Genomic DNA, 21,296 nt, shown 5'->3' on the forward strand with positions numbered 1-21,296 from the left:
TTGATGGTTTTGGCAAAAACTACGATCTCGTTTAAAGTAAAAGTGTCGATATAAAAGACAGACACGAGGCAGGAAAAATCATATCGTAGGTAGCAGAGAATTTCTACAAAGTGGGAGATAGTAAACTAGGTAAAAAAAAAAAAAAAAAAGATTCATTTGCCGTTTCAAAAATCGTGAATTCAAAAGTGAAACTAGGTATGGGACTAAGGGAAAACAAAGAGTCAAGAAAACTGTTAAGAATCGAGTCAAGAAGGGTGGATTCCTTACAATTCTTCCTACTATGACTGCACTAGCAGGATTGGTCAGTGCAGGAAGTGGTGTGGCTCGAGAAATTAATTCAGCAAAGACCAATAAGAAAACTTGGAAGAAGCCAGACGTCAAAACGAGAATTGTCTTTAGGTTCAAAAAACGGAAAAAAAGTATGTTTCTACGTCCATATCAGGCAAATGGGTCCTGGAAATGTCAAGAAACAAAAGATACCTACATCGAAAAAAAAAAAGAAATAATAAATTCAATACCGACCCGACCGTAATCAAACTCAGAAATAATAAAATATGTTCATAAACAAAAAAAATCAAGCAGTTTAGAGGTGTGATTACGAGAGAAGGACTTCCAGCAATACCTAGGGTTAACAAATCATCAATTGTTATTTTAGACAGTAAAAGAAACAAAGGTAGTTATTCGACAGCATATTATGTGAAATGAGGTAAAAATGCAATTCGCTTTGATAATTTAGAGGATTTAAAACCTCCTAGAGAACTCGTAAGTTATTTAAAAGGTGTTAAAATTCCATACAATTACAACATAGAACAAAATTTTAAGTCTCAAAATTGTGAAAACTGAGTTTAATATTTCTATCTAAATATTCTTGACATACTTCTGCTGGCTTATTTTCGCAAGCAGTCAGTCCTCTGATTGTAATGTAAGTAGAAGTTCTGGCTACATAAAATTTGCAGAAGTACTGCAGACAGTTTTAATATTATTGACCTGCAAAGCGAGGATTGCTGCCAGCTACTTGCATATCTTGTTGTGAAGTATGCAGATAAATTGCACAAATTTCACCGATTTTAAAGGAGGTTGCAGTGTGCAGAGTGCAACTCGACAGCTTTGGATGAGTGGTCGGCCGATAAGTCGAGCTGGGCTGTTTCCAGTGATGAGGATGACTCCAGTTCCAACAGTTCCATGGATGTGTCAGACTAACTTGATTGTGCAACGACAAAAAATGTTCTACGAAAAAAAAAATATCTTCAATTTTAGCATTTGGGAAGTGTGGTATGCTTACTGAACTCGACAAAACAGAAGAAGTACCCTTCTTACCTAAAATTTTTGAGTTTTCAACTATTTACCTACCAGCTTAAAAAAAAAGATCCTGATTTAGTGTATTATCTGCAGTGCATCGAGTGTTTCGCCAATGTCGAGGCTGAGCAAAACATGCATTCAACACCACACAGTGGAGCTTGGTGGAAGAAAATTCGTGAACTGTTTTAAATAATGTGTAATATCGATTAGTGTCTTAGTTTTAAAATGTTCCGCTACAGTAATGATAAAGACTATTTATTTTATTAAAGGGATATATGTACAACCATTACTTAGTGTTTGGATGAATATGTTGTGTTCTCTGAACAGTGTAATATTGGCTACATGTTGGCTATTTGCATGGCGGTAAATCAGTAGTAAACATATTTGAAACTTAAAATTTGTGATTATTCAATATGTGCTATTTTCAATATTTATTCTTTAAATACTAACTCTAAGTCTCAAGAGACCAAAACAGAAACAAGTTCTACCGATATTAATTGTGATATTCTTTGTCATCCCCATAATGGTTTCTGTAAATGTATTCGCCGACTGCTTGCCTTTATTTTCAAGCGACGAGTCATAAAGACAGGTTTTAACCAGTCATGTTTATGTAAAAGCTTATCAGTATTCAGCATGAATTTAGAATCCTCAGCATGCAGACGTTCCATCCTGCAAATCCGTACATCAGTGTGAAACAGGTGAGCTACTCTTATTGTAAAAATATTGTTAGTTGTAAAATTTACGGACAGTGTCCTGTTTTTTAAATGTGGGAAGAAACATAACTTCCGAATTCAATCGATCAAGTAGTTGAGTTCGCTAAGAATCAAGAAAAACTACATCTTCATTCACCTGAGTGTGTTACTATTCAGTTCTACAATCTTCTGACAAAATGTATGTATGACTACGAGTGAAGTGGATATACAAACCACGCAAGAACAAACTTCCAACAAACGAAAATTGTATCAGAAAGAATAAGTCCTTGCAAAACCTCTTAAAACATTTTAAATTTACGAGTACTTCCTACGCTTCGAAACAACGAGTATATATAATTATACTGTAGATGTTCACCTGATTGTATGCCATAAAATGCATTAGATATAAAAACGAATATCGGAGATAATAAATGTAGAATAAATATACGTTTTTGTGTCTGTAAAATTAAATTATTCAATAAAAGTACATATGTCATATATATGTATGTGTTCTGACTTTTAAATAAATATTTGAAACTAATCCGATTTATTTTTATTTATTTCCTTATCTTTATATTTCTTGTGTGCGTGTGTATGTCACTGAACTCCTCCTAGACGGCTGGACCGATTTTGATGAAATTTTGTGTGTGAGTTCACGGGGATTCGAGGATGGTTTAGATTCACAATTGGATATTTTATCTCGATTCTGAGTTGAGAAAAAACTATAAAATGTAATGTGTGTCATAGATATACAAACTGTTAGTGTCATTCCTCTATGTCTGCCGAGCAATAGCTTTCAAGCCATTACGTTACGTTTTGCTATTGTAAGGAACTAAGTAGAGAGTAAGAAAAAAAAAGCTCTTGACAGTTTGTAGTGTCGCCATATTTGTTTCAATTTTCAATACCGTTTTTGTATATTACAATTTAAATTGCAGAAAAAAATCATGTTTCATAGACACATAAATAGTGAGTGTGTCATTTCTCTATGTCCACAAGGTCTCGCCACGTCAATTTTCTCCTTGGGGCGAACCCGTACGCTTAATTAAATAAACTAACAGCTTTTATCGTTGAATGATTTCATGATTTATTTCATGAAAATCTGTTCTCATAAAAAACTTAGTTTTATAGACATTCAATAGGTGCCTCACTCTCTCTCTCTCTCTCTGTCTCTGAAAATCAATCTATGAATCGTTACAAATTTATTTCCTTTATTTTTTTGTTTGATTTGATACAATATGATTTCACTAAAAATCAATATCTACCCCTTCCTATTTTCATTTCCACATTACGAAGTTTCACTTCTTCCGCGCAGAGGGACTCCACGCAATATTTTTGCATGCAATTAAAAACTATTTTTTAATGATGCCAAAGAAGTATAACTTCTCATGCGCGTACCTAAGTACACGCACCCATTTTTTTAAATTTAATTTCTTCTATATATATTTTTCCTCCCTACCTAGGGCACTCATAATTCTTTTAAATTTCACGTGTATGTTTTCAATGTCATTCGAGTTGTACAATTTTTTTTTTGTCAAATTGGTCATTATTTATACTTTGTTTCATTTTGGAAACATACGTATTTTAGGTATTATGACAAATAAAAAAAAATTAGTTTCACTAACATTCTTAGGTTTTTATTGTGTGGATAGTTTCAAGTTTAATATTATGTAGGTACATAAATTATTCATAGGTTGGTAGGGCCTACTAATATTTTCTATTTGTCAATATTGTTATTTTTTTACAGTACCTACTTATTTGCAAAGAGTTTGGTTTAGTGTTTATAATTTATCTGCTGAGCGTCAAGAGTCTTAGGGCTGCCGAGACCGAAGACCAGAAATATTTATCAATTATGTAATATATTGTTGAAAAATTTGAAATTTACTATTTCAGGAAAGTTGATTTTCTTTATTAATTAGAATAGTTACGTGTAATTGCCATCTTCCTTTATTTCATATTAAACATTATGTTTGGTTGATTGTGAGATAATTTTATTTATGTATGTTTTAATTTCATTTAATTCCTTATATATATTATTACCTACCTATTTCTATTAAATTTCAGGCGGATGTTAACATTGTCATTCCAGTTGTATAAATTTTTTTGTCAAATTAGTTGTTATTTATACTTTTTGTTTCATTTTGGACTACGTTTTTTTTATACTTAATTCAAAGATTTGTGGTGTGTACAGAGAGTGATGTCTCTATTAATTTCTATACTCCTTTGGATAAGCGGAATATTGCCACCACAGTTTTACATATAAAGAAATCCTACAAATGTTTTAAACATTATGACAAATAAATATAGTTTCACAAACATCCTTAGTTTTTTTTGGTGTGTATAGTTTGAAGTTTAATATTATGTATGTACGCAAATTCTTAAACATAGAGTTATTTATTAATTTATTTAGATAATTATTAATAGGTAGGTAATAAGCTTTCTATTTGTCAATATTGTTATTATGGTAGATAGGAGTACAGTAAATGCCTACATTCTTATATTCCTTTATATCTCTTTCGATTTGGAGTGTTTCCGAGCCATTCGGGGTCCTCAACGTCAACCCCCCCCCTCCCCTCCCCCCAGGTGGTTAAAGCCCCAAAATTTCGAAAGTTTAAAAAATTTGAAAAATCTATCTCTTTCGATTTTAAGTGTTTTCGAGCCATTCAGTGTCCTCGAACCCCCCGCCCCCCTCTGGGAACAAAGCCCCAAAATTTCGACAATTTCAGGAATTTCAAACATCTATTCTTTCGAGATGGAGTGTTCCAAACCATTCGAGGTCCTGAACATCCACTTTCCGCAAAAGTGAAAGCCCCAAAATTTCGAAATATAAGAATATATATAAATTGGATGTTGGAATGTATGTCGTCGATAAACTCTTACACCGTTTGACTGATCGCCATGAAAGTTGGCACATCGAAGTGTTTTTATCATGGAGAAGGTTTTTATGCTAACATTTTTTTTGTAACTCGCCACTAGATGGCGCTGTAGCGCATCAATTTCTAAACCTTTCAACCGATCGCCATGGGTAAACAGAAAACCATAGGTCACAGATACACAAACAGTAATTATGTGTCATTTCTTAATGTCCACCACACTGGACATATCGCTATCCATTTTTCTGTAACTCGCGGACAATATATCACCCGTTGTTCAGCCAGGGCAAAGCCGGGTACTGCAGCTAGTATATATATATATATATATATATATATATATATATATATATATATATATATATATATATATATATTCAAGTATTGTCATGTAGTTTAGCTGTCTGTTCCCCGAGAGCCTGGTGGCGAAACTATGTCGAGAATTAGCGAGCCTGCTACAAAAGTTTTACGAAACAGTTATGGCTGCAGCCCGATTGTCTCTTGATGTGACTTTAATGATCCTCCTGTGACCAACTCATGCTCTCATAAATTCTTGGGCGCGAGCATGGCAGTACCTCGCTACCTTATCTCTTATCACCTAGGTCATTAGCAGCTTTACTTGGACCTCGCGAGTGGCTAGTCATGTTAGGCTGTCAAGTCACTGTTTCATTTCCACTCCCACCCCTCACAGACTTGCCATGACCGGCATATGAGTCATGCTGGGTTTTACCGAAGATTATGATACTGCTCTACCGAAAAATTCCTGTCACCTCCACAAACTTCATTCCCATCGGTGGATTCATCAAACATACTCTGTTCTTATTGGCTGTTCTAAAAATGCAGTTCCAAAACTATAAAATGGTATGGTTAGCTGCCCGAGCTTCATTGTGTTCGTAGAGTTGTGTGAGCTAGTTCGTTTGTGATTTTGGCTGCGCAAGCTACCGAGATTTCTACCTCTAATGCTACATCATCTTCTACAGTTCCACTTAAAAATTTTCTCAGGTATGACACATGTTTTTTTAACATTGAATGTCTATCAGTTAGTTTCCTTCTAATTGTGTATGGTTTTATGTATATTGTGTGTATTATGTGTGGATTGAGTGTGGATTGTGTGTGGAATGAGTGTAGATTATGTGAATGTGTGGAATGAGTGTAAATTATGTGTTTGTTTTGTGTGGATTATGTGTGGACTGTGTGTGGATTATGTGTGGACTGTGTGTGGATTATGTGTGGATGGTATGTAGAATATGTGTGGAGTGTATGGATTGGGTGTGGATTATATGTGGATTATGTGTGGATTGCATGGTTTAGTTTAATAGCTTTGTATTTTGTAGGTTTGAGGTGTGTGTGCAAATCCTTTCATGTAACAGCCAGCTACATCGTTTTCTTAATTATTTTTTTATAGTTCTCTATATGTCGAGCTTCCTTCAGTTTTCTGTGTGTCGAGACAAGAATATGGATTGCTGTGTTGGCATCTACTATGCAGAAATCCCGTTTCTGTCCGGCTACCATTATGGCATGCAACAACCACTACCGGCACGAGCGTCAGTGTGCCGACCACATGCAATGCACCATCCATCAGTGCCACTTGTGTTTCAAGATGGTTGCATGCAGCGATAAGCTGCAGAATCTTACAATATGTTCTGGTGATATCCCCATGAAATCAACCAACCGGTGTTGCTTCTGTTACAAGATCTTTGCCTATGCTAGTGATGCCCTACGTCATGAGAAGAGAGCTTGCGGTCTCAACCCTAACTGCAAAGTGCATTCTTGTGAAAACTGCGGTAAATATTTCGTCAGGGCTGACAATATTTAAGCACATACCAAAGTCTGCAAGAAACCTGCTCCACATCCATCCAAGAAGCAGAGGGTGGCAGCTCTTAAGCCTGCAGCTACACCTAAAACTAGCACGAGCCGAACAAATGTGGTGGTCAGGGCGGGTTTGGCCTACACCCACAGCTTCATCCTTGCAGAAGTTGGATTCCGAGGTAGTCTGAAGGCTTATGTGGCAGAAAATAATACCAGTTCTGCCATTGTTCATATATCCACTCTATCAGGGCTAAACTACTAAACTAATAAGTCAACTTGTGGAGAAGATTAAGAAGAATAGTTCGTCCAAGTACTACATTATGCTTGCATGCGATTATGAAAAGCCAGTGGATGCCAGTGAAGACAAGAGAGCTTTCAAAACCACGAATGTTCCCCTCTACGCTGTTCATGAGGTGGAGGATGCCATTACTGAATACATCCCTAAAATCTGCAAGGAGGTTGAAGACCACAAGGAAAAAGGGTCTCGATCGACTTTCGCTCCTGTTAAGCGATTTTAACTGAGAATAAATAAGCTTGATCCACTTCGAAATGCCTACCTGCATCAAAGAAAAATATGATCAATCCACAAATCATAGATGACCAAGTGTATTTGAAGTTGTCTATTCTAGTCGAGTATGTAGAGGGCAAGAATCCTGAACATGTCAATCAGCTCTTCAATGACTTGGACGAGAAGTTGAACTTCACGAAAATCGAGTTTCCTACTACAATCCTGCAAATACCTCTGGTAGAAAAAAACTCCTGGTGTGTCTGTCAATATCTACAGCATAGACGAGAACAAGAACATTGTACCAATGCAAGTCACTCAAAAAGAAAAAGAACATGATTTTGACCTTCTACTCTTGGTAAATGACAATTCGTCCCATTTTACCTCCATCAATAATTTTTAACCTTGGTGTTTTTCCAACCTACTACACATCATGTATGCAAAAGATGCTTCAAGAATTACGATGATCAGGAAAGGATTGGTGGGCCACGAGCTCTGCAAACAACATGCTTCCATTCGAATGGAAATACCGCAACTTGATGAAAATGGTCAGCCTCCTGTTCTTCAGTCAAAAATTTTCCCCATGCCGATAAGATGCCTTATTGTTGTGTATTGCTATTTTGAGGCTATTCTCGAGAAAATACATACATTCCAGCCGAATCCTGAAGAGCCTTACATGTTGCAATATCAGAAGCAAAGGGCCTATTGCTACTGCATTTATGTGAAAGCTGATAACACCATAATTCCTGCAAATCTTACTTTTTCACTTTCATCCCAACCTGAAGTGCATAGAGGATGTGATGCAGAGGACAGATACATTTCTCACATTGTTCAAATCGGACAAGATGTACAGAGAATATTTTCTATGTCTGTTCCATGACTCTGCTCTCACATGGACAGAAGAGCGCTTTTCTACAAGCATCAGAGTGTTGTTATTGCAGTGGAAAATTAGGAGGAATGGCAAAGAAAGTTCGGGATCACAATCACTTCATGGGGGAATATCTGGGGGGGGGGGGAAGGGTGCATGTAATAACTGCAACCATCTCAGGCACAGACCGAAGAATTTGATTTTATTCTTCCACAACCTGGCACACGACTAGAACTTTATAATTAGTAAGTTGGGTTATGACAGTAAAATATTTTCAATAATCCAAACTCCGAGGAAAAGCTGGAAAATTTTTCCAAGAAGTTTTGTAATATGTAAAGTATCCAATTTGTCGATATGTTCTGCTTCATAAGTCGTGGTCTCGCTTCTATTGCCGAGTTTAGGCCTGCAGACAATTTTATAAGTACTGCTGAGTTTTTCGCACCTAATGAGCTAGAGATTGTTACCCAAAAGGGGGTCTTCCCGAACGAATTCGATTATTCTTTTGCTTGATTAGATGAAACGAGTCTTCTATCAATAAATGAGTTCTACAACATTCTGACTGATTCTGGGATTTCCGAAGCAGATTATGCTCATGCACTAAAGGTCTAGGACAAGTTTCAGTGTACTACTTTGGGGGATTACACTGACCTGTATCTAAAGACAGATGTCCTGATCCTGGCAGATGTGTTTGAGAATTTTCGCAGTCTGTGCCAGGAGACATATAGTCTAGACCACTCTCACTACATTTCTTGTCCTGGGTTCGCTTTCGATGCTATGCTTCGTACCACAGATGTAAAACTTTTAACAGATTACGATATGTATATGTTTGTGGAAGCAGGTATTCGTGGTGGTGTAGCTCAAAGCATCAAGTGCCGTTGTGTGGCTAACAATATGTACATATAATGCATCCAGGTCATCTTTGTTTCTGGGATATGTGGATGCGAATAATTTGTATGGGTGGGCCATGTAGCTGCAACTTCCTATTCGCCATATCAAAAGGGCAGACACATCCAGTGACATCATGTCTGTTCCAAACAATTCTCCTACAGGCTACATTATCGAGTGTGATGTGGAGTACCCTCTCGAGCTCCACAAAAGTCACAATGACCTGCCATTTCTCACTATTTATCAGTGCCTCGCTGCACAAAACAATCTAAGCAGATCACAATACTGGAAAATAAAGAGAACTACATTGTTCATTTTAAAAAACCTCCAATAAGTAGTATCATATGGGTTGAGAGTAACTTAAATACATAGAGTCATCCATCCTGAGCAGTTGGCATGGTTGGAGCTATATATTAGGCTCAATACCACTAAGCGCCAGTCCGCAGCCAATGAATTCAAGAATTTCTTTAAGCTCGCTGTGAACTCCACGTTCGGAAAAGTGTGAAGAACCAGATACGTAGGCTTAAAATGAAGTTGGTGTGCTCCAAGAATAGGTTTAAGAAGCTGGTGTGTCGCCCATCCTTCAAGGACCGCACAATGTATGAGCCAAATTTGAGACTTAATGACTTGATTAATGAAACCATAATTTTTGACAAGCCAATATATGCAGGGCTCACAGTATTCGACCTTTCAAAAACCTTAATGTATGAGTTACACTACAGCACAATTAAACGAAGACACCAAGATAATATTAATATATCCTACATGGACAAAGACATTTTTATTGATGAGATCCAGACAGCAGACTTCTATTCGACCTCAAAGCCGATACTTCATTCATGGCTGAATTCGACACCAGCTGCTACCCTCCTAAACACACCTGCTTCTCCCCCGTCAACAAGAAAATCTTTGAGAAGTTTAAGGATGAGTGCAGGGGACAGGTTATGTGTACAGGTGTAGTGGTTGACCGAAAAAAAAAGCCAAAAGTATTCAGTGCTGTGTGATCAATAACCACATTGCGTTCAGCGACTGCCTGGATGCCTTGCAAGACCACTACGTGTTGAGGGTAGTAGTTAGAGCCATACATTCAAGGTTGCTTGTTCTAGAACTCTATCCTTTCTCAACAACGGAAAAGCTCACAAGATGGCAAAAACAGTTTTTTTTTGGAATTTTTTATTCTTTTTTGTTTTTATTTTTATTATTATTATTATTTTTTATCATTTATTTTCTGATATTACGGAAAAAGTGCTTTGGTTTTCTCTGTGTGCTCCTGGTTATTTCTGATAATAGTGTGATTGTTTTCTCAATGTGCTCCTGATAATTCCTGTAAGTAGTATGTAATAGCCGGTCCGGGCACAGGCACTTGCAGGAGGAGCCAGAGGAGCCGACCAGCATATTGGATTGTGACGTCACGGCGGCCATCTTGGATGACCGTGACTTTGACCTTTGACCATTAGCTTGAATTTGACCTCCAAAATTTGCCAAAATTCCTCAAAATTCACCAAAATTTCCATTTTTGTGGAAAAATAACCCGCCAAAAAATCTAAAAAAATTTGATAAAATAACAATTTCTCTTTTCGAGGGAAAAATTCCCATTTCAAGGCAAAATTTCCCGTTTTTAGTACTTAAAATTCCCAGTGGCTAGAAATGTCCATAAAGAGGCTTAAGCATCCATGTCTACTGCTTCCGATAAGCCTCTGACATCATCATGGAATATGTCATCTTGGATTATGACGTCACCGTTGCAATTACCGCTACGGTCACCATCATTAAAATATTTATTTGTTATACGATTTTAATGAAAAGTTTTTTAAATTTCTAAAAAAAATTCAATTAATAAAATTATATAAAAAAATTTAAAAAAAATACATTTACGGCATGGAGCTCTGAGTCCTCGGTTCGAACCCGGTGAGACCAAAAAAATAAAATAATAATGGTGAAGTACCTCCTCCCAAGGAAGCCACCGGCAGACTGACATCCCACCACTTTTTTAATAACATATATATCATCAGGTAGTATGACGTAATGTCCACCATCTTGAAAATCCGTACTTTTAATGCTAGAGATTCGGGAAGAATATCAAAATTCATTAAATAAATTGGCAATAAATATACTGATTTATTCGGTCGATTCACGTACTTGGTTCGATCCCTAGACATTGCAAAACATTTAATTTAAAAAAAATATATAATAATGTACAAAGTCATAAAAGAAGCATAGTTTCCAAATTAACCATCATCCTATAAGCCATTACGACCACCATCTAGAGGTCGTTTAATTATTTAGCTAGAAATTCGGGAAAATTTCGAAAAATCACCGAAAAAATTAAAACATAACTTTACATATTGAATCGATACTTAGTTCTATCTCTGAACGAGGCTAAAAATAATTTTAATTTAAATATCAGAAAAGTGTCAGGTTCAAGGAATAAAACACCGCAAGTTCTTTTACAAATATAATATTTTAACGTCCCTCGGCTTTAGGTCCCTGATTCCCCGTTTGTGTAATTGCCCTGTCTTGCCCGTGCAGCTCTCGTCGGTGAGGTGTGGGTCCAGGCCAACGTGGCCGGGACCGGGAAATACGGGACCTGGAGGGAGTTTTAGGTGAGGAGGAAGAATGGTAGGCAGTTCCAAGGATAACTCCGTGTTGACTGTTCCACGAGCCCCTTTTATTGTCGCTTAGAGAGCCTGCCACAGCCTGGCGGACCCATCGCGGAATGAGCGCCCTCCCCGCTACGACCCGGACTCCTGGAAGAAAGTCTCGTCCGTCAACACGTCCCGACACAAACTGGGAAGTTATTCCCGTAACAATGGCTCCGATTAAGATTGCTCCGTAACGATGCACAGCACGTGCGATGTCCGTCACGTAAGAGACTCGTACTGACTGCGAGGTTCGGCGGTCCGTAACTGCGCGTACACGGCCTATGACTTTCGTCTGGTGACGTCCCGGAATACTCGTAAAACTCAATACGGTGAGCGATAAAACGGATGCAACTCGGCTGCAGCGACAACCCGTGGTGATTCACTGTCGTCGGACTACGAGCTGAAAAGACGCGCCTCACGAGCAGCACAGAGCGGCATGCACGTCTGCTCTCAATCGCGCCCAGAATACCACTGCACTTCCCCGCCCGCCAGCGGACCGAGGCCCGCGGGCCGCGGAGGAGGGGAGGGGAAATCGGCCGGCGTGGGAGAGGCCCGCCCCGCGACGCGCCAGGCTGTGATTACATTACTAGCACGGCAAAAGCACTTGAGAAAAATCACAGAATTATTTACACATGAATTAATAAGTTACGATTACAAAACATACACAATTGTTGAGGCTCGTGACTATTTAAAACTACATTAAAAGCATACATATTTACACACAAAAAGAAGCCCACTGGCATAATAGGGCGCATGCGGGTGCGTCTCTGACCGTCGCACTTCACAGTCGGTGCACTAGTATTGCAAGAGAGGACGTTGACAAGGCATAACAGCCTGAAGGAGCCGAGGAGACACTTGGGTCGACGTCAAATGTCCCCCCTCCGACGAGGCTGTTATGTCCGACAAGGCCTCTCATTTACTAGCATGGACGTGATACACTGGGCCGTTGCACTGGAGCACTAACCTGGGGAGTCCGTCGTCCTCGTGGTGTCAGTGCAGACCGTACCTGTCGCAATGGGGCCGGCCGAGGTGGGCGGCGGCGACAGCGTCACGGTGCCTTCAGCGTCAAGCAGCGGTGCCGCTCCCAAGGTGGCCCGCATGACAGGCGGAAGAGGCGTGGCACCTTCAGTGGCGCGTGCGGCAGCAGGCGGCGTCGCTTCCAAAGTGGCCCGCGTGACAGGCGGAAGGGGCGTGGCACCTTAAGCGGCGCGCACGGCAGCAGGCGGCGTCGCGTACATGGTGGCCGCGTGACAGGCGGAAGGGGCATGGCACCTTCAGCGGCGTTCGTGTCAGCAGGCGGCGTCGCGTACAAGGTGGCCCGCGTGACAGGCGGAAGGGGCGTGGCACATTCATCGGCGCGCGCGGCAGCAGGTGGCGTCGCGTCCAAGGTGGCCCGCATGACAGGCGGAAGAGGCGTGGCACCTTCAGCGGCGCGCGCGGCAGCAACCGGCGTCGCATCCGAAGTGGCCCGCGTGACAGGCCGAAGGGGCGTGGCACCTTCAGCGGCGCGTGCGGCAGCAACCGGCGTCGCTTCCAAGGTATCCCCCATAACAGGCGGAAGGGGCGTGGCACATTCAGCGGCGAGCGCGGCAGCAACCGGCATCGCTTCCTGGGTGGCCCGCGTGACAGGCGGAAGGGGCGTGGTCACCTTCAGCGGCACGCACGGCAGCAGGCAGCGGCGTCGCTTCCAAGGTTGCCCGCATGACAGGCAGAAGGGGCGTGGCACCTTCAGCGGCGCCGGCGGCAGCGGGCGGCGTCGCTTCCTAGGTGGCCCGCGTGACAGGTGGAAGGGGCGTGGCATGCCCTTGGTATCGTGCGTTTGTGATACGCTCTCGTTGACGTGCGTGCAGAGCAGTTGTGGCAGCACGGCCGGTTCGCACCACATAGGCCCCTCGTGAGCCCCTACGGCAGTTGGGGGCGGCGGCGTCAGGGGCGGCACGTCTGAGTCGGCCTGCCGTATCCACCCAGACGTCGTGTGCCAGTCGTACCACAGGGGCTGGACGGGTGCAGCTTCCTCCGTCTGCAGCGATGTCCTTCCACTCGGCGTTTCCACCCTATAGGGCGGGGGCTGTGTTGGAGGCGGTGTCGGAGGCAGCGTCGGAGGCGGCGTCGGTTGCAGTGGCATCGGGAGTATCGCTGACTCCTGCAGCGTGTCGAAGTCCGCCCAGTGTGACCACTCGATCCTCGTGGTCGAGACACTTGCGGCAACACCCACACACTGCTTCACTCGGCACTGGTCACTCGTTAAGCCGGACATCCATTCCTCTTCTTGCGCGACCAGTTGTGAACACTCCCTTGCCATAGATTCCCACACGTCTCGCAGATCCACCCATCAGATGTCCCGCCGGGGCATGAATCCGCACCGCACATCGTCCTACCATACGCCCGGTATTCAAAGCAAAGTCCGCACTCATAATCAGCGAAGTGCTCGCAGCTCTCGCCGGGCTCTGGAAAGTCCGCTTCCGCCCATGTCTCGTACGCTTCCTGGAAATCGTCCATGCTTATCGGGAGTGTCTCGCTGATCGGTAATACAGTCTGTGTCTTCCCGCGGCGTTAACTTGCACCGAAGATCCTTGCTGCGTCGCGGTCTCAGGTTGGTGGCGCTCCCACGTCATGATATCTGTCACGCCAACGATCCTTGTCGCGTCGCCCGCCGTCTCCGGTTCACACCGATCTCACGTCACGTTATCTTGCGCCGAACTTATCCAGTTCGCGACGTTCCCGCGCCTTGATAACTCTCGCCGACGTCTCGGGTTCGTGTCGCTCTCGCGCCGCGTGGCCGCACCTGCCTCAGTCCTGTCTGCGTGCGCTTACGTGCATCCGTGTACACTTACGTGCGTTCGTGTGTGTTTACGGCCACACTAGTTGGGCACCAAATGACGTCCCTCGGCTTTAGGTCCCTGATTCCCTGTTTGTGTAATTGCCCTGTCTTGCCCGTGCAGCTCTCGTCGGTGAGGTGTGGGTCCAGGCCAACGTGGCCGGGACCGGGAAATACGGTACCTGGAGGGAGTTTTAGGTGAGGAGGAAGAATGGTAGGCAGTTCCAAGGATAACTCGGTGTTGACTGTTCCACGAGCCCCTTTTACTGTCGCTTAGAGAGCCTGCCGCAGCCTGGCGGACCCGTCGCGGAATGAGCGCCCTCCCTGCTACGACCCGGACTCCCGGAAGAAAGTCTCGTCCGTTAACACGTCCCGACACAAACTGGGAAGTTATTCCCGTAACAATGGCTCCGATTAAGATTGCTCCGTAACGATGCGCAGCGCGTGCGATGTCCGTCACGTAAGAGTCTCGTACTGACTGCGAGGTTCGGCGGCCTGTAACTGCGCGTATACGGCCTATGACGTTCGTCTGGTGACGTCCCGGAAAACTCGTAAAACTCAATACGGTGAGCGATACAACGGATGCAGCTCGGCTGCAGCGAAAACCCGTGATGTTTCACTGTCGTCGGACTACGAGCTGAAAAGACGCGCCTCACAAGCAGCGCGGAGCGGCGTGCACGTCTGCTCTCGATCGCGCCCAGAACACCATTGCACTTCCCCGCCCGCCAGCGGACCGTGGCCCGCAGGCCACGGAGGAGGGGAGGGGAAATCGGCCGGCGTGGGAGAGGCCCGCTCCACGACGCACCAGGCTGCGATTACATTACTAGCATGGCAAAAGCACTTGAGAAAAATCACAGTATTATTTACACATGAATTAATAAGTTAAGATTACAAAACATAACTAACTGTTGAGGCTTGTGACCATTTAAAACTACATAAAAAGCATACATATTAACACGCAAAAAGAAGCCCACTGGCATACTTTGGCGCACGCGGGTACGTCCCTGACCATCGCACTTCACTTCACAGTCGGTGCACTAGTATTGCAAGAGAGGACGTTGATGAGGCATAACCGCCTGAAGGAGCCGAGGAGACACTTGGGGCGATGTCAATTTATTACATAATATATATTTTACTACACGAACACTTGCGAAAGCCAGCAATCTTATAATCATTTAGTTCTGCATCGGTGTAAAATTACTAATTCTTAGATCCAATCGGTTTAAACTAGACAGAGACCCACCAGAACCTTTACTGATATAAACCTCCACTTCTTGAAAGATTTCTGGATACAGTGTTTAACAGTTTGCTTCACTTCGTCAGAATTGTAAATTACTGCAGCCGATTTCTTGAATGCACACTTTTTCACTTTTTCATCAAACAGATATCGCTTTCCATATTAACAATCCAACCAACAGTTTTATTTCAAAGGTCCGTTTGTTGCTACATCGTCAGTAAGCTGATTGATTATGATCTGCCTGATATCATCAAGAAAATTAAAAATGTCTTTCGACTCACCTAACGTAATTAGATAATAATAGTCTTTTAATGTTCCATGAAATGCAGACTGCGCCAAGTAGAAGACATTATCATTCACCTGTAAAGCAGCGATCAGAGTCTTAGGTTTAGTTCTATGTCCAGATGCCATAGCAATCGGTTGCTGCGCATCTGTTTTCTTGCTTGTATGCTTACGAGTCTCCAATATAAATCGAGGAGTCGAAATGTCTGCAGGTAGTTCAGCAGTAGGCGCACGGACTTCACCTTTACAGTTTTTCACATGTCCGTGCAAATTATTAATTCGAGTAAACCTTTTAAGGCACTCATCACAGCTAAACTTCATGCGAGAAGGATTTTTCTTGCATTTGCTCAGCTCAAGTCTTCGTCCATCATGGGTAAATGCGAACGACGTATCACAGTAGCTGCAAGGATACTGAGGTGATGAAGACGAGCCTTTCAGACCTGATACAGATACTGGCGTTGCAACAGTAGTACAATTTCCCGGCATACTCTTATGCACATCAAACCATTCGCTGTTGCACCGAAACCTTTACTTTCTGCCGCTCTGCATGACCTTTGCATGTCTCCAAGTAATGCTTCAAATTAGAATTTCTTGTAAATTGCTTGCGACACTTAATATAAACAAACATTTTACGATATAGGTTCTTTGTAACATTCTCTCTTCTCGTGACGTCGTGCATTGCTGTTGTTTGAGAAAATCTTGTCGCAGTAACAGCACCGATGATCATTAGTTGTTGACGATTCTCCATCATTTGAAGTCTCCATCGAGGTCGAATCGTCGTTCATCGTGGTTTCCTGCACAACCAGCTATGTAGTCATTAGTCTCTCTTCTGCTGGTGGTACCACGACTGATGAAGTCTCCTCCAATGTTGACTACGTCGTTGCCAACGGGATCTGCACCTTCTTCGTCGTCGCTGACGTCAAGGTTCCCGTAGACGATGGTACAACCTCCATCAAGTTTGTCGTTAAAGACGGTAAAGATGCCATCGAGTTCGCAAGAACATGTATTTACGTGACTTATGCACCAGAAGAAACAAACTAGCTGATCCGTACACCGTCGACGACAGTAACAAACTGAGCGACCTTCTGTCTAGGACTCGCGTAAAACATGCACCGGATGGAATAATACGATAGTCAAATCAAGAACAATTTACTATAATACTTGAGTCAAAACAACATTAAAAATAGAAGCACCATCAACAAAAAGGAAACACATTTTGGAAGCACCATCAACAAAAAGACACCACATTTGGAAGCATCGTCAACGAAAAGGCAGTACATTTGGAAGCACCAACAACAAAAAGCCACCACATTTGGAAGCACCATCAAAAAAGGAGCAAATTTTGGAAGCACCATCAACAAAAAGGAAGCACATTTTGGAAGCACTATCAACAAAAAGGATGCGCATTTTGGAAGCACAATCAAAAAGGCAGCACATTTGGAAGCACTATCAAGAGGCAGCTCATTTGGAAGCACAAGTTACGATAACTAAGTCTTAGTTAGAAATCAGAATACAAGAAATAAAAAGATTAAATTTTTACATTCAATATTTAATTTATTTCTCAACTTTATACAAATACAAGTTAAATAAGCCATTATTGTATGTACCCAGCTTTCCTTAGTTCTTCGAGTACCTATGAATTATATTTTTTTAACGCACGAATAGTTTCCTGCACAAAGTGAGCCATGTAGAAGTCTTAGCCGGTCAACCAATATGTTTGGCTCTTTCCATAATGTATAATCAATCTCTTCTACCACCATCTTACTTGCTTGTTTATTATAAATACTTTTAATATCACAATCGTCCCAGTGATCATAATAAGCGTTATCAGATTTATTTATTAAAACACATCGTTTCCATCGTTTCGGTCTCAGGACACCACCACATTCTTCGATCTTGTCAGCTTTAGGTGCTTCATCACAGTTTATGCCTTTGTCAGCAGCCTCAGAGTCACTGTAACAATCGCTGTAGAAGACATCCTCTTCACCCAGATTACCGTATTAATTCGATATCTATGATGTCGAAGTGTCATTATCGTCTTCATGCTTCGTTTTTAGGAGTCTATCATTTATACAAATTAGGAAAGTTCTACTTGAATTCGGCTGGAATGTATTCTCACTTTCACGTTAATGATTCTTCCATTGTCTTCATTCTTCCATAAATTATAATCGTCCTTCAATTAAAGTTCTTCGTCGAGATCGGAGGAGCCACGAACATAATCTCTCCCAAGACAAGGAATATTATTGTCGTAATGTAGATCCATCGTTGTCATCTAGCTTGTCATGTCATTTTAAGCTCTCTCTCCGCGTAAACGACTTGCTACATCGAACACAATTTATCATATTGCGTAGTGGATTTATAACACATTCTTCTCGTGTTGTCTTCCATTCTTTCTCAAAGTAAATTCTTTGCTGCAAAACTTACACCGGTGTCCTTTCGATACAGCTACAGACACCGATTCGGGATTCATATTACGAGGGTTATTTTTTTTTCAACCTCCGATCGGCTGTAATAAAAAAACGGGAATGAATTAGGAAATTATTTTTATGTCTAAAGAAACGTACATCTTTACTCTATTTTTCCACATAATCACCGTGCAGATTGAGGCATTTGTCGTATTGATGCACCAGCTTTCCAATACCCTCTGCATAAAATGATGCTTCCTGCCTATTCAGCCACGTTTTAACAGTGCCCTGCAGTGTGATTACAGTTTTATTTCTCCATGGCATGCCCATTAATCGATACCCTAATCGCTCGTACACGAATCGACACGTCTCGTAGTGTTTACCCCCTTTCACCAACCATGTGGAGCGGCCAACTCACACCTCAGTTGAAGCTTGGTTATGGGAATGTCAACATGGCTGCAACGATAAACTGTACGGCGAAATGCGAGCTGCGTGGAGTCATCCATTTCTTACAGGCAGAAGGGCACACTGCAGCAGAAATCCATCGCCGAATGAGTGTTGTGTATGGTGAAAACTTTATGAGTGATGGCGTTATGCGAGAGTGGTGTCGGAAATTCCGCGAATTATACTATATGCCATTGTTACAGACAATCTCGGATACAGGAAAATCTGTGCCCGATGGGTACCCAAGATGTTGACAGACATCAACAAGGAGCGGCGAATGGCATCAGCCTTGTCGTTTTTGCTGCGTTACGCAGACGATGGTAAACACTTTTTGACTCAAATTGTGACAGGTGATGAAACATGGATTCATTTCGATAATGAAGAAACAAAACTTCAATCACAACAGTGGATGCACACCTATTCTCCAAACAAGCCGAATAAGTTCAAACGGACATTCAGCACCAAGGAACAGATGGCTACAGTGTTCTGGGATCACCAAGGTGTGCTACTGGTTGATTTAATGGAGTCAGGGACAACAATCAATGCTGCTGCATACTGCGCGACACTACGATGGCTAAGACAGTCGATACGCAACACGCGGAGAGGAATGCTGACATCTGGTGTTGTCTTGCTTCATGACAACGCCCGACCGCATAGTGCCGCCGTAACACAACAACTCCTTGCAAGATTTCGATGGGAAGTGTTTGATCAACCTCCTTACAGTCCAGATTTGGCACCGAGTGACTATCACCTTTTCCCCAAGTTGAAAAAGTGGCTTGGAGGACGACGTTTCAACACCAATGATGAACTTCAGAGCACTGTTAAAACGTGGCTGAATAGGCAGGAGGCATCATTTTATGCAGAGGGTATTGGAAAGCTGGTGCATCGGTATGACAAATGCCTCAATATGCAAGGTGATTATGTGGAAAAATAGAGCAAAGATGTACGTTTCTTTTGACATTAAAATAATTTCCCAATTCATTCCCGTTTTTTTATTACAGCCGATTGGAGGTTGAAAAAAAAATAACCCTCGTAGATACTGTGAATAATGTTAGATACAATATGACATTTTTCAAATTGTAACCATTACTTAAATATAATTTTTTAATATTTCGTCAGCGAGAGATAACTTATCTCATGCAAACGTGTATGTGTACTCGTCTTACCATCAAGATAGTTTTATTCTAACCCACTACAGTGCAGTAATCATTAATTACTTCTGTGACACCCGTTGTCTGGAAATTTGGGTGCCATCAGAAAATCTCCAATTTTAATGCTAGAAATGTGGGAAAAATTCCAAAATTCATCAAAAAATTCACGCATTAAGGAAATGATTGATTGAAAACTTGGTTCGATCATGGATGATGAAAAAAATATTAAATATAACATCAGTTTAACATAAGAGTGACAAGTTCGAAAACAAATCACCACAAGTACTTTCACAAACATAATATTTATTACATAATATATATTAGACTACAGGCTCACTTGCGAAAACCAGCAATCTTATATACATTTAGCCCTGCATTGGCGTTAAATGACTAATTCTTAGCTCCAATCGGTACATACTAGACACAGACCAACCAGAAAATTTACAGATATAGTCCTCCTTTTCTTGACAGAGTTTCTGGATAACATATTTAACAGTTTGCTTCACATCGTCAGAACTGTAAATTACTGCAGCCGATGTCTTGAATGCACACTTCTTCACTTTGTCATCGAACGGATATGGTATTCCATATAAACAGTCCAAACACTAGTTATACTTCAAAGGTCCGTTTGTTGCTACGTCATCAGTAAGCTGATTATGTTCTGTCAGATATCGTTAAGAAAATTACAAATGTCTTTCGACTTACTAAACGTATTTAGATAATAGTAGTCTTTCTATCTTCCACGAAATGCAGACTGCGCCAAGTAGAAGAAATTATCGTTTACTTGTAATGCTCCAGTAGTATGTAAATGACGGTCCGAGCGAAGGCGCCAGGCGGTGGATTGAAGATTGTCGGTCCGCCATCTTGGATTCTGACGTAACGGCGGCCATCTTGGATTGTGACATCACGGCGGCCATGTTGGATAAGCGCAACGGGACACAGCGTAACGGGACACAGCGTAACAGGACATAACTTAACGGGACAATTAGATCACGGTGGCCATTTTGGATCCGCCATCTTGGATCCACCATTTTGGATGACGTAATTGTGTTCTAGAAAATTCCGGTGATGTGTTTTCCGCCATATTGGATGATGTCGTCACCGTTGCAATTTTCGTTACGGCCGCCATCTTTAACTTTTTTATTTATTATCCGATTTTAACGAATTTTTTTTAAAAATTTATAAAAAAATTCACTTAATAAATTTTTAAAAAATTATTAAAAAACAATTACTTTTTCGACACGGAGCTCGGAGTCCTCGGTTTGAACCTGACAGAGGCAAAAAAATTAAAAAATGGCGACCGATCCTTCCCCCGCGGTGGACGCAGGCAGACTGACCCCCACCACTTTTACCAACGCATATACCATCAGGTAGTATGACGTCAGGTCCGCC

At 41.8% G+C, this 21,296-nt stretch overlaps 1 protein-coding gene across 1 annotated transcript in view; it reads right to left on the reverse strand.

Annotated features, from left to right (window-relative positions):
- LOC134531584 (uncharacterized) overlaps positions 1-21,296 on the reverse strand; it is a 916,155-nt gene that overhangs the window by 490,563 nt on the left and 404,296 nt on the right. The gene's annotated exons all lie outside the window — the stretch shown is intronic.

This window comes from Bacillus rossius, chromosome 5, assembly GCF_032445375.1.
Source record: "Bacillus rossius redtenbacheri isolate Brsri chromosome 5, Brsri_v3, whole genome shotgun sequence".
In the NCBI taxonomy this organism is placed as follows: Eukaryota; Metazoa; Arthropoda; class Insecta; order Phasmatodea; family Bacillidae; genus Bacillus; species Bacillus rossius.